This window comes from Apodemus sylvaticus, chromosome 3 (assembly GCF_947179515.1).
Source record: "Apodemus sylvaticus chromosome 3, mApoSyl1.1, whole genome shotgun sequence".
Taxonomy (NCBI): Eukaryota; Metazoa; Chordata; class Mammalia; order Rodentia; family Muridae; genus Apodemus; species Apodemus sylvaticus.
This window is the reverse complement of record NC_067474.1, coordinates 23682471-23697099: the sequence shown is the minus strand read 5'-3', so window position 1 is coordinate 23697099 and position 14629 is coordinate 23682471. Positions and strand designations below refer to the sequence as shown.

General features: G+C 42.7%; 1 long non-coding RNA gene across 2 annotated transcripts; it reads right to left on the bottom strand.

Moving 5' to 3' along the window:
• Positions 1-1257: 1257 nt before the first annotated feature.
• LOC127679817 (uncharacterized) lies at positions 1258-9961 on the bottom strand. Of its 2 annotated transcripts, none has more exons than XR_007976910.1 (3): positions 9886-9961; positions 2011-2175; positions 1258-1431 (listed from the first exon to the last, which is right to left on the bottom strand). It is a non-coding gene; the product is annotated as an uncharacterized LOC127679817 (long non-coding RNA). The 2 variants fall into 2 exon arrangements; XR_007976911.1 differs by lacking the exon at positions 9886-9961 and adding an exon at positions 3676-3754.
• Positions 9962-14629: the final 4668 nt, after the last annotated feature.

Below are 14629 nucleotides of genomic sequence, written 5' to 3'. Positions count from 1 at the left end.
CACAATGTAATAAGGATACATGTTCTACTATGTTCATAGCAGCCCTATTTATAATTGCCAGATGCTGGAAAGAACCCAGGTATCCCTCAACAGAAGAGTGGATGCAAAAAATGTGGTATGTTTACACAATGGAGTACTATTCAGCCATTAGAAACAATGAATTCATGAAATTCTTAGGCAAATGGATGGAGCTAGAGAATATCATACTAAGTGAGGTAACCCAGATTCAAAAGGTGAATCATGGTATGCACTCACTAATAAGTGGATATTAACCTAGAAAACTGGAATACCCAAAACATAATCCACACATCAAATGAGGTACAAGAAGAAAGGAGGAGTGGCCCCTGGTTCTAGAAAGACTCAGTGAAACAGTATTCGGCAAAACCAGAACGGGGAAGTGGGAAGGGGTGGGCGGGAGGACAGGGGAAGAGAAGGGGGCTTACGGGACTTTCGGGGAGTGGGGGGGGCTAGAAAAGGGAAATCATTTGAAATGTAAATAAATTATATCGAATAAAAAAAAAAAGAAAAAAAAAAGAAAAATCTCTGCCAATGAGCAGCCAGGTATGTGGGGCATTGGTGCTGAGACTGGGTCTATGTGACCCTCGCTATGCAGCCCAGGCCTGCTCACTGCTAGGACTAAAGGTGGGGGCACTATGCCCAGCTCCATTCTAGTTCTCAAAGAAACATTTAAAAGAAAGTATGGTTTGTCTTAGTGTTTCCCCCTCGTTTTCCTAATGCTTTATTTTTTAATTATCTGACCTACACATTGATTAGCACTGGGGCATGTGCACCTGTATATACAGAAAGGCTTAGGATATAGACATAATTTCTCTCTGGATGTCAGGATGCAAAATAAATCTATGTAGAAAGCCGTGTTGGGACAGGCTGTGTCCCCAGTCCTGGGAAGCCAGGGCAAACTTTCTCTTCTTTCCATTGGGTACTTTAGAAGCTAATATCTGTTCAGAGCTGGTCACCCCCTCCCCCATTACACACCTGTAGTTCAGGCCTTGCTCTGACTTCCCAGTGTCTCAAACCTACAAAGGGATGAACATTCAGCTTGTATGAAACGCTGTGTCCTTCAGTAGCCTGGCTGGTTCTCTAGCCAATGAAGCAATGACTGCGGCAGCCTCTCATCTCCAACCAGTTAACCAGCAACTAAAATATGTTAGAAAGTCAGGAAGAAATGGTCAGAAAGTGATTCCAATGATCAGAGTAAGAGTTTGAATTCAAATATTCCAACAACAGTTACAATCAACATTTATTTAAAGTGAGGAATCTGCAGGCAAATAATTCTTAAATTGTGATTTGGGTTCAACCAACTTCATAAAAATACGTTGAAAGGAGGCATAGCCACAGATCTCAACTACAGATCACATTTTGCCCATTCTTCTTTCTCCTTTCTTTCAGATAGGGCCCAAGGTAGAATTTGTCCTAAAGAACGAAAAAGAAGAAAACAGGTCATGAACCACGAATGAAACTAACTACAATGACTTACTTTCTGCTGGTAGCATAGGAAACTATATCCCAATCTCTAGGGACTATGTGCATTCTGAATGTGAAGCCTCACAAAGATCAGAGTGTAGGTCAGCAGACTTCCAGGGGGTAAAGAAAGCCTATAGACTCTTGCCTGGTGTCAGTGGGGTCTGAGGACAGAAGTCCAACCCATCCCAGGAGCTAGAAGATCACCCAGTGGACATCATATAACTAAGACTCTTCATTAAAGCAGGAACCACAGTTAAGGAGAAACAATATCAGCCCAAGAGGCAGAAAATCCAGATTCTAGTCTAGGCCTTCCATACTAGAGACCAGCTTCATGATTTTAGATATCACTTCAGCTTCAAGTCTCACCATGTTGTTATTTAAGCTAGAGCTGACAGTTCTCTGATAACCTCACTTGGCTGCTGAAAGCTACTTATGTAGTGTCGTGACTTGGAGAACACTAAAGAGTACACAAGAGAGCATGATTCTCCTGTTCCTGAATCTGCATCCTAGGTGACCAACATATCAAACCTGATCCACTGCCTCATATTTGTCCACGACTCCACAGGCATGACCTGGTGCCTCATGGTCAGGTCCAGGGCTCTCTTAATGTGAGACTCTGTTGCTACAAAGGTCCTCAGGAAGCCTTCTTATGACTTCATTCAGTCTCCTATGCTGTGCCATCTCATATTAGCCCTGCAATAGGAACAGAAAAGCCAGATTCAAGAGCTATCTCAAAAACGAGTGGTTGGTTTTTTCTTTGGAGACAGTGCCTCACTGTGTGTCCCTGGCTACCCTTGAAATCAGACAGATTCATTTGTTTGTCCCTATCTGGCCTTAAACTCACAATTGCCATGAATGGTCATCCTCTTGCTTCTGCCCCTCACTGCTAACATTACACATATAACTCACAATAGCTGGTAGGAGGTGTGTGTGTGTGTGTGTGTCTGTGTGTGTGTGTATCTGTGTGTGTGTCTGTGTGTGTGTGTATCTGTGTGTGTGTCTGTGTGTGTGTCTGTGTGTGTATCTGTGTGTGTCTATGTGTGTGTGTGTGTGTCTGTGTGTGTGTGTCTGTGTGTGTGTATCTGTGTGTGTCTATGTGTGTGTGTGTGTGTGTGTGTCTGTCTCTGTGTGTGTGTGTGTGTATGTGCAGGTATACCTGCACATACATGCTTGTGCTACTGTGACAGCTTCATATGGGTTCTGAAGCTCATCAGGCCTATGTGGCTCACTGAGGCATCTCCTCCCACCAGGACTTTTCCTTTGTAAAGAGCTAAATATACTTATGACATATATAACTCAAGACTTATCTGAAAAAGTTAAGACCAAGAGTTCAAATCATTAAGTAAGTTGGAAACCAAAAGCATTTCACACCCTAGTTATTTCTTGAGGCAACATATGGGCCTTTTCAAACCACTATGATAGCATTCTTACTTCAAATGGACCAGTTTAGAGTATATTTCAAATTCCTGCCCTTGAAAACATGAGTAGACTACATCTTTTCTTCTAATCTAAGATCAAGATATTAATTGACTAGGACAAGGGAAATGGTGAGGCAGAGGGAGGCACTTGTCTAATAACCCAAGTTTCTCCCCTGGACCCCGTGGAGGAAGGACCACTCCTAGAAGCCCTCTTGGGACCTCCACAAGCACACTTGGGTAGACATGCAAAATATGAAATATTATACTGACAAGCCCTAGCATACACTGATGCTTCCTTTCAGTTCTAGACCACAAACTGAAGTTCATGGCAATTAGAAAGCCCTAACAAAGAGATCATAAATCACACAAAGATGTCATAGCAAGTGTTTAGGACTTTAGCCTCTTCTCAAAAGAAACACAAACTTTATTTTTTAAGATTTATTTATTTTCTGTATATGAGTACATTGTCTTCAGATAACACCAGATACACCAGAAGAGGGCATCGGATCCAATTGTAGATGGTTATGAGCTACCATGTGGTTGCTAGGATTTGAACTCAGGACCTCTAGAAGAGCAGTCAGAGCTATTAACCTCTGAGCCATCTCTCTAGCCCAAAAGAACACAAATTTAACAATAAAATAGTTTAATTTAAAAACTGATACACACAAAATAAAGTAAAACACCTTTTCAGAACTATAAGAATTCTCTAAAAAGTATTGCATTAAGGAAGAACAAGGAGCAGAAGAAGAGGATAACAGATAACATGGATAATCACAGTTTGCTGTTTATTGAATCCTTCCGCATCATAATACCACTTTCGAAAACCATCGAGCCACTTGCTTGACACTGCAACTGTAATTACCACACTGTCAATTGTTATAATACACTTACACTACACTCTGCTACAATGCATCCATAGGCAAATAACTGGTATTCTTATAAACCTAAGAAGTAGTATCTCTTTGTATATAATGTGGATAAATTATTTTACCCATGACATCATGGGAGAAGATGGTGAGCTCAAAATTAAAAGTGTCTAATATTCACAAGCATACTTGGGATCAGTTTGGGTTCTCAGAGTCTAATGCTTTCAGTCCTTACATCACCAGCAATTAGAGTTCAAATGAGATGGGACAGCAAGAGGACTTGGGGCATTTCTACCGTTTGTAGTTGCAGAAATAAATTTTCTTTTCAAAGTGGGTGGAGCTATGAGACTTAAGCTTAGGTGGTGGGCTGCCCCAATCTCCAAAACTTTTAGTCTACAAAAATCTCACTAGAGCATCATTTTTAAAATATATTTATTTCTGGAAAAAGTTTTATACCATCAATTAATCATTTAAATATTAACAGATAAGTAAAACAAAACAACACAATTTTCCTCCTCCCAAACAGCCAACTGTCCATCAAAGGGATAGAATAACGTGGATAAGGAAATACTCCACGTTAGACCCCTTGATGTGGCCTGCCCCTCGAGCCTTGTACAATGTGGAAGAACTGGCCCCAGGGAACGTGTGGGCTTTCCAGCTGCCTCAGGCAGGAGAAGTGGTGCCACCCCTCTCCTTGGCAAAGCAGGACAGCTGGCTGGATGAATAACTCAGCTACCAGTCCAGATCCTGGGCATAGAGTGGGCCCACCCCATATCTGCCCCATCTATGAACTGCTGGAGCACATGGAGGGGTGGGTCCTGCAGACCCAAAGCTGCAGGATCGCCACAGCACAGGGCAACTACAGGATATACGAGAGGAGTCCCAGTGAGGATCTGGCATGAATAGTGTAGCAGAAACCAGAGGCCTTGAACCAGACCAATGACTCACAGCAAAGAACATTTGAGAGAAAATCTGTTTGGGCAAAAGGGTATACTGTGCGACACACTGCAGCTTCTACAGATATTTTTGTTTGTTTGTTTGTTTGTTTGTTTGTTTGTTTCCTTTGGGGAGGAAGTTTGCAAGGGTGGGGAGCTGAGTGGGATTGGGGTGCATGATGTGAAATTCATAAAGAATCAATGAGAAATTAAAAGAAAAGACTACCCAGGATGACATATTATATTCTGTGTTTATATGCTAATGTAGCCATATATCGTAATAACTAAATACAAGTTTGGCTACTTGAATTAATCTTCAAAAACCAAACAAACAAATAAAAAAAAAACCCTCTTAACATAACAGAGCATGCAGGAAGCTGTCTCAGTAAGAGTGTAAACATCCAATGGAAAAAAGATAGCCTTTTCAACCAATGGGGCTGGCTCAACTGGAGGTGAGCATGCAGAAGAATGTGAATTGATCCATCCTTGTCTCCTTGTACTAAGCTCGACTCCAAATGGATCAAGGACCTCCACATAAAGTCAGACACTCTGAAGCTAACAGAAAAGAAACTGAGGAAGACCCTTGAGGACATCGGTACAGGGGGAAAGTTCCTGAACAGAATACCAATAGCGTATGCTCTAAGAGCAAGAATTGACAAATGGGACCTCATAAAATTACAAAGTTTCTGTAAGGCAAAGGACACCATCAAAAGGACAAAACGTCAACCAACAGATTGGAAAAAGATCTTCACCAATCCTACATCTGATAGAGGGCTAATATCCAATATATACAAAGAACTCAAGAATTTAGACTCCAGGGAAACAAGTAACCCTATTAAAAATGGGGTACAGAGCTAAACAAAGAATTTTCACCTGAAGAACTTTGGATGGCTGAGAAGCATCTTAAAAATGCTCAACTTCATTAGTCATTAGGGAAATGAAAATGAAAACAACCCTGAGGTTTCACCTCACACCAGTCAGAATGGCTAAGGTCAAAAACTCAGGAGACAGCAGGTGTTGGCGAGGATGTGGAGAAAGTGGAACACTCCTCCACTGCTGGAGGAATTGTAAGATGGTACAACCACTCTGGAAATCAGTCTGGCGGTTCCTAAGAAAGCTGGACACGACACTTCCAGAGGACCCTGCTATACCACTCCTGGGCATATACCCAAAGGATTCCTCGGCATGCAATAAGGACACATGCTCTACTATGTTCATAGCAGCCCTATTTATAATAGCCAGAAGTTAGTTGAAAAGAACCCAGGTGTCCCTCAAAGGAGGAATGGATACAGAAAATGTGGTATATTTACACAGTGGAATACTACTCAGCAATTAAAAACAATGAATTCACAAAATTTTTAGGCAAATGGTTTGATCTGGAAAATATCATCCTAAGTGAGGTAACCCAATCACAAAAGAATATACATGGAATGCAATCTCTGATAAGTGGATATTAATTAGCCCAGAAGCTCTGAATACCCAAGTCACAATTAGCATAACAAATGACTCCCATGAAGAAGTAAAAAGAGGGTCCTGATCCTGGAAAGGATTGATCTAGCATGGGAAGGGAATATAAGGACAGAGAAAAAGGAGGGAGGTGATTGGAGAAGGGATGGAGAGAAGAAGGTTTATGGGACATATGGGGAGGGGGAATCCGGGAAAGGGGAAATCATTTGGAATGTAAACAAAAAATATAGAAAATAAAAATTATAATTTAAAAAAGTGTGAATTCCAGGTCTTGTCTAAACAAACAAACAAATAATTAATAATAATAATGATTAATAATAATAATATTATTAAATTTAGGGTCTGGAAGATAGTTCAGCCTTAAAGTTCATGCCTGGCATGCAAAAATACCTATGCAACACCAAAACGAATAAAAACACCTCACAAGCCTAGAGACCAAGGTTGAGCCTGACGGGATAACGTAGAAGAGGCACAGTACTGGATGGAAGCCGGGCAGTACTGGATGGAAGCTGCACAGTACTGGATGGAAGATGCACAGTACTGGATGGAAGCCGCACAGTACTGGATGGAAGATGCACAGTACTGAATGGAAGCTGCACAGTACTGGATGGAAGATGCACAGTGCTGGATGGAAGCTGCACAGTACAGGATGGAAAATGCACAGTACCGGATGGAAGATGCACAGTACTGGATGGAAGATGCACAGTACTGGATGGAAGCTGAGCAGTACTGGATAGAAGATGCACAGTACTGGATGGAAGCCGGGCAGTACTGGATGGAAGCTGCACAGTACTGGATGGAAGCCGCGCAGTACTGGATGGAAGCCGGGCAGTACTGGATGGAAGCTGCACAGTACTGGATAGAAGCCGGGCAGTACTGGATGGAAGCTGCACAGTACTGGATGGAAGATGCACAGTACTGGATGGAAGATGCACAGTGCTGGATGGAAGATGCACAGTACTGGATGGAAGATGCACAGTACTGGATGGAAGATGCACAGTACTGGATGGAAGATGCACAGTACTGGATGGAAGCTTAGCAGTACTGGATGGAAGCTGAGCAGTACTGGATAGAAGATGCACAGTACTGGATGGAAGCCGCACAGTACTGGATGGAAGCTGCACAGTACTGGATGGAAGCCGGGCAGTACTGGATGGAAGCTGCACAGTACTGGATGGAAGCCGCACAGTACTGGATGGAAGCTGGGCAGTACTGGATGGAAGCTGCACAGTACTGGATGGAAGCCGGGCAGTACTGGATGGAAGCCGGGCAGTACTGGATGGAAGCTGCACAGTACTGGATGGAAGCCGGGCAGTACTGGATGGAAGCTGCACAGTACTGGATGGAAGATGCACAGTACTGGATGGAAGCCGCGCAGTACTGGATGGAAGCCGCACAGTACTGGATGGAAGCCGGGCAGTACTGGATAGAAGCCGCACAGTACTGGATGGGAGCTGCACAGTACTGTTTGGAAGCTGCACAGTACTGGATGGAAGCCGCACAGTACTGGATGGAAGCTGCACAGTACTGGATGGAAGCTGCACAGTACTGGATGGAAGCTGCACAGTACTGGATGGAAGCCGCACAGTACTGGATGGAAGCCACACAGTACTGAATGGAAGCTGGGCAGTACTGGCTGGAAGCCGCACAGTACTGGATGGAAGCCGCACAGTACTGTTTGGAAGATGCACAGTACTGTTTGGAAGCTGGGCAGTACTGTTTGGAAGATGCACAGTACTGTTTGGAAGCTGGGCAGAAGTGGTGCAGTCAGGACGGTAGGCCAAGCTAAATCTCTTTTTCAGTTGAGATGGGTGGGGGATTGCAAGTGTGACTGCCTGCCAAAGAATATTAAATGCTGTTTTTCTTTTTCTTTTTTATTGAGTATCTTCTTCATTTACATTGCCAATGGTAAAACCTTTCCCAATTTCCCCCCTCCCCAAATATTCCTTCCCCCTCCTCCCATCCCCTGCCTCCATGTATTTGCCCCTCTACCCCACACACTCCCACCCCCCATGCTGTTTTCCTTCTTCATCTCCTTTCTCTTTTTCTGACATGGTAACTCTCACTGGCTTGGAACTTGCGAAGTACTGACCAGGGCACTCAAGCTAGGATCCACCTAGCTCGACCTCTCCGGAACTAGAATTAAAAGCATGGACTAGGATTTCAGCCTGCCTGCCTGCCTCCCCTCCCCTCCCTTACCCTCCCCTCCTTTCCTCTCTTCCTCCCTCCCTTCTCCTTCCCCCCTCCCTCCTTCCCTCTGTCCCTTCCCCTCCTCTCTCTCCCTCCCCCTCCCTCCCTCTCCTCCCCCTCCCTCCCTCTCCTCCCCCCTCTCTCCTCCCCTCTCTCTCCCCTCCCTCTCCTCCTCCATCCCTTCCCCTCCTCTCTCTCCCCCTCCCCCTCTCTCTCCCCTCCTTCCTTCCCTTTTAGTTTTAGCTCTCAGCTCCCTCTGATGTCTTACTCCCCAGCACAGATTACTACACGGCCTCCGCCAACCTTGGACGTGATCATGTATAAACCTGTTCCCATTGGAACATTATATGTTAATGTAAAGGACTAATGACGGAGCTCGGCGGGTTCCTTCTTCAGCACCACATAAGATGGGTGTGGTGGCACACATCTGCAATTCCAGCATTCTTAGGGTTGAGGATAAAGCATCAGGGCCATCCTTCGATACACAGTTGAGTACAAAACCAGCTTGGGCTATCTGACACCTGACTCAAGATTCAAATACGAAAGGGTAAAAAAAAAAATCTAAAAACCGTATAGGAGCTAAACCGTAAACATAGCAGTGATTATGATAACGATTACTATTTACTTAATTCTTATAATGTGCCGGGCACTATTCTCTTAGCTCTTTCCACATTAGCTGGTCTAAAAGCCTATTGCAGAAAAGGAAGTAGGTTTATGGTAGGGAGCCAATCCAAGCTCTGCTAAAATCAGGTCTCTAATACGGAATACACACGCGGAAGCAGAATGCCTTAAATTTAGTGAGGGTCCTTAAAAGTTTGTCGAGTAGGTGAAATCAATGACTTCACAATTGTGAGAAGGGTAACGGTACTATTTTTAAAAGTTATTCCAATTTCTACCGCTAGAGGGCATAGATTAGCTTAAAAACGAAACAAAACAAACCAGGTTAGGGAACACTGCTTGCCGCGAATGCGGTTTTAAATATTCCGGCATTCTAGCTCATGACGGATTTTTTTTCTAATGCATATGATAAACAAAACTCCTTCCAGCCCTGCAGCTCCTGCGCCCGTTCCATATTCCAAGGCTAACCTGAAACCTCACTATAAACCCATCCCATCTCCCTCGAATTCCGGCAGAAGCTCCGACAGAGGGCTCTCATGCTAATTGTTCCGATCGCTACACCAGCGTTGAAGAGAAATACCAGCGCTAGAATCTACACAGCTGAGTGTAAGTGTCCGAAAACTCCGTCAGTCAGATCACTGTGGTACAGTCCACTCACTCACCTCCCTCCTCACCTCCCCAAGCTGTCCAAAGGCAGAGGGAGGGGAAGGAGGTCAACCCGCTGTCCAGCCACCGCCAGCTCCTTCCGACAGAGGTCTCCAGATTTCGAGCTGGCTGGGCCAGGCGCAAACCTTGGCGTGGGGCTGGGCTGCCACGAATCTTACACGCAAGACTCAGCTACTGCAGAAGGGGAGCACATTGCTGGAAAACTAAAACCGCGAAACCCACCAAAAGGACCCGGTCACCTACCTACCAGCAGGCCAGTCCTGCGTGTTGGCCTGAGAGTGAAGCGCCACCTTCTGGGTAAAGTCCTGGAGGGCGCGCCGGGCTCTGCGCAAGGCTCCTGAGCTTGCCCGCGCACACAGCTCAGAGAGCCCGGGATGTCTGGGTGAGCTCTCGGCAGTAGGCAGATCATTTTGCGCGCCCCGTTCCAAGAAACACTCTTCGTTACACTATGGGAGAAGGAACAAGAAGTCAGGTGACGGAGCAGGGTGTTACTCCGGGGTTCTGTTACAGAAAGGAAGTTTTAAGGTACTAATGGAGCCATTGCTGGGAGACAGGTTGTGTAGTAAAATAGATTTTTCCATTTGGAAGAAGGGGGTTCTGGGATGCCAGAGGGTCCTCAGATGCTCGAATTCATTACGTCAAATGGTGCAACATTCTAATAATCTACATTTTCTGCATTCTTTCAATTACCCCTAGATTACTTTTAATGCTGGATATAAAGTAAACACTACACACATAGTTGTTTTGCTACATTAGTTTTGGAAATAACAAAGGGAAAAATGTACATACATGCACTCTTCCCAAATCTGCGATGGGTCAAATCTGTAGATATGGAATCTTCAGGTTCAGGAAAATGGCTTCCCTTTCTCCACCTAAAGATCCACATAAAATCATCTTAGTGGAGTTAGGTCAGATTCCCTTAGAAATATTAAGTCTAAAGCACATGCCTATGACCCTAGAATTCAGTCAGCTGACACGCAACGATCACTGCTACCATCATTTAGGTAGTGAATCTGGCAGCATTCTGGGTTACTCAGCAAGACCTCACATAAAACAAAACATATACGTATATGTGAATCTATATACACTATTTATTAAAAGCAGAGCAGTACATAGACTGTACACTTTCTTTCAAGGCCTCAACCACAACAGGTGAAGTATGAAGACATAAAACTATGGACAAAAAAATGGGGAAACTGATAGAGTTACTGCTGACTTTGACCATGACTCAGCAGTGTCTTTACCCTGCTGTCTTTCAGCCTTGAGACCCAGTATAACAGAAGTGTCTCCTTATTAATTCAAAATTCATAATGCATAATTCAGACTAAATATTACTTAACAGCTTTCTTTACGAATTCTAAAGTTCTGTTACCATCACCCCCTTATCTTTTGTTTTGGCTGCCCCTATTCTTGTGTCGCTGTATGCAGCTCTAAGAGTGTATGCATTTGTCAACGTGAAGTCTGAAAGAGAGACACACACACACAGATTTGTACACTGGCACATTGCTTTGCAAAGGGCATTTACTGAATTCTTCCTCTTGAAAAGTTTCAGCATCCAGGGTGAAAGTATTTAGAGGGGAAGCTCATTTCACCGAGGTGTGTCAGACATCCAGACTTAGAGGCGGTTGGCCTGGGGCTTGGTGTTTGCTCAAGCTTGTTAATATTAGTGCTAAATCTTTGGGGGAATTAGGGAGTTGCCTCAGTGGATATGAACACCTCCTACTTTTTCACAGGGCCTGGGTTTAGTTTCAGGACCAATAACAGACATTTCATCACCACCTGTAACTTCATCTCAAGGGGATCTGATGCCCTCTTCTGGCCTCTGTGGATGCACATATACATGTGTGGACATACATTCACACACATACATACACATGTAAATAATTACTAAAATTAATTTTGACATTTTTAAAAGTGTTTCATTTCTTTCCTCCTGACATAGAGATTATACAACTTTGCCTTTTAAATTTTAGACACATACATGTGGTTCTTTGGCACCCCACCCAAAAAAAACAAGTTTTAAAGAGTAATCTTTAACATTTCTTTTCCCTATAGTAAACTGTCAATTCCAGTCATAATGAAGACCATCATGATGTACTAATCTGTACCATTAAACTACTTGAAGTTTCAAGATAGACATACATAAGAAACAGACCTTTATGGTTACAAAAGGTCTAAATTTTTAGGATCATGGCACCAGGAGCTAAACGTTCTTTGTATGTTTCTGTGTGTATGTGTTTGTGTATCAGTATGTGTGTAGGCATGTGCAGACCAGAGGTCAAAGTTGAATGTCTTTGTCAACCACCCTTCACCCTGGCTTTTAAGACAGGGTATCTCACTGAACTTAGCTAGAACTCACCAGTTTTGAAAAAAGACTGGATCACAGGGGGACCTACAGTCTGCATCTCTTCAGCAAGGGTGGTTCAACATAGGAAAATCTGTCAATATAATCTACCATATAAACAAATTGAAAGAAAAAAATCACATGATCTTCTCATTAGATGCTGAAAAAGCTGTGGACAAAACTGTCATGACACCTGTCATGGTAAAAAGTCTTGGAGAGGATCAGGGATTAAAGAGCCGTGCCTAAATATAATAAAGGAAATTTACAGCAAGCTTATGGGCAACATCAAATTAAATGGAGAAAAACTCAAAGCAATCCCACTAAAATCAGATACAAGGTGAGGCTGTCCACTCTCTCCATTTCTACTCAATACAGTACCTGACGTTCTAGCAAGAGAAATGAGACAACTGAATCAGATCAAGGGGATACAAACTGGAACTGGAGAAGTCAAAATACTGCTCTTTATATATGTAATGATAGTAGTATACACAAGCAATTCCAAAAGCCCTACCATGGAACTCCTATAGCTAATAAACACCTTTAGCAAGGTGGCTGGACGCAAAATTAACTCAAAAAACTTAGTAGTTCTCCTACAGCCAAGCGATCAAAGAGATGAGACAGAAATCAGGGAAATGGCACCCCTCACAATAGCCACAAATAATTTAAAATATCCTGCAGCAACTCTAACCAAGCAAGTGAAAGAACTGTATGACAAGAATTTGAAGCCTCTGAAGAAATATATTGAAAAGGATACCAGAAGATGAAAAGATCTCTCACGCTCATTGGTCAGTAGGATTAACATAGTGAAAATGACCATCTTACCAAAAGCAATTTACAGATTCAGTGCAGTCCCCATCAGAATCCCAACACATTTCTTTAGAGACCTTGAAAGAACAATACTCAACTTTATATGAAACAAACAAACAAACAAAAAAACAAAAAACCCACGTGCTCCAAAGCAAAACTCCAGACACAGATTGCTGCAGAGATAATCTCTTGTACTGAATGGAAACATCACCTGTCAATAAAAGGCTCATTGGCCAATGAGCTGAGGCAAGATTAGAAGGTGGGACTACCAAGATTTTATATGTGTGTGTGTGTGTGTGTGTGTGTGTGTGTGTGTGTGTGTATTTAAGTTTGTTTACTTATCAGTGTGATTGTATTTAAAAGCCTGTCGGGATCAATGAAGGAAAATATTCATTTCTGAAAGCAGAGCATTTTTTTTCTAATCATGGCACATAGTGGATTCTAGCAGGGCTGTGCTTCCCTCCTCAGCTAAGGCCCCTCTTCCTTAGCCCTGAGGGCCTCTGGAGTCCAGCCCACCCTCCTCATGTCATCCAGACACCCATCAATTTAGTATGCTCCTGCAGTAATATTCTAGAAAAAAAATTCACCATTTGCTATCAGATTGTCTGCTGGTGGTATTTATGAGCTCACCTTAATCCAGATATTGATTCTGAAGTGAGTTGCAGGTGATCTGATTCCAAGAAAGTAAGAATAATTGGAACTAGTCATTTGTCTGAAATAAAAATAAGGTACAAGATGGTGAAAGGACGTTATAAAGTAGGTACAGAAACTAATATATGATTTATGAAAATGGCCTACAGGATGTGATCCAACTAATCCAAGAGTGGCTACTAGCGATGAATGCAAAGTCCAAGAATCCAGTAGTTGCTCCGTGAGGCTGGGTGTCTCTGCTGGTTTTCAGTACACACTGGAATCCTGGAGAAGTAGGTTCTAATGCCAGTGAAGAAATGGTCTTGCCGGAAAGGCCAGAGCAAGCAGGCAAAGAGCAAACCTTCCTTCTCCCATGTCTTTATATAGGCTTCCAGAAAAAGGCATGGGCCAGATTAGATATGGATTAAAGATCTGGGTTAGATGTGTGTCTTCCTATCTCAAAGATCTGGATTAGAAGAAGATCTTCTCACTTCAAAACAGCCAGAAATCCCTCACAGGTGTGCTCTCCATTTTGTGGATTTAGTTAATCCCCAATGTAGTCACGTTAACAACCAAGAATAACCATTGCAATTCCACCCCTTGCCACTTGACACAAATCATGTATCCCTATGTCATCACAAATTTCCAAATGAAAACAATAAACAAGTCATAATAATGCCTAAACATAATATTACTATCTCACATACAATCACAAAAATCACAAACGTATTATATATTTGACAAGGTCATAGTTATACCTAACATGATATAACTATTCCTCATACAACTACAAATGTATTATAAATTTAGACTAGGTAACATTGTCCTTTGGAGAATACTCTTTTAGTATTTAAAACTTAAATATGATAATTATTAATATTGTCTTAATTAATCCTATATCATATGATAAAGAAATCGAAGAAAGAAAACACTATTGTCTTTATAAACACATTCTTAACAAAATAGGACAGAAACGTTCATATCAATTATAATGCTTTTTTCTACAAATTGTCATGTGGCCTTAGCTAATGTTTATACTACCTTTCTCTACTACCCTTTCTGTATTTTCTCCCCTTGGCAAGAACTTTAGCAGGTCTTAGCGCTTTTCCTGAAAGCTGACCAGATGACCATATACCATCATTCCTGACCGGTCTGTGCCCTTTCTCATGCTGCCTGGAACAGGGTGTTGTAGTTTCCCACTGATTT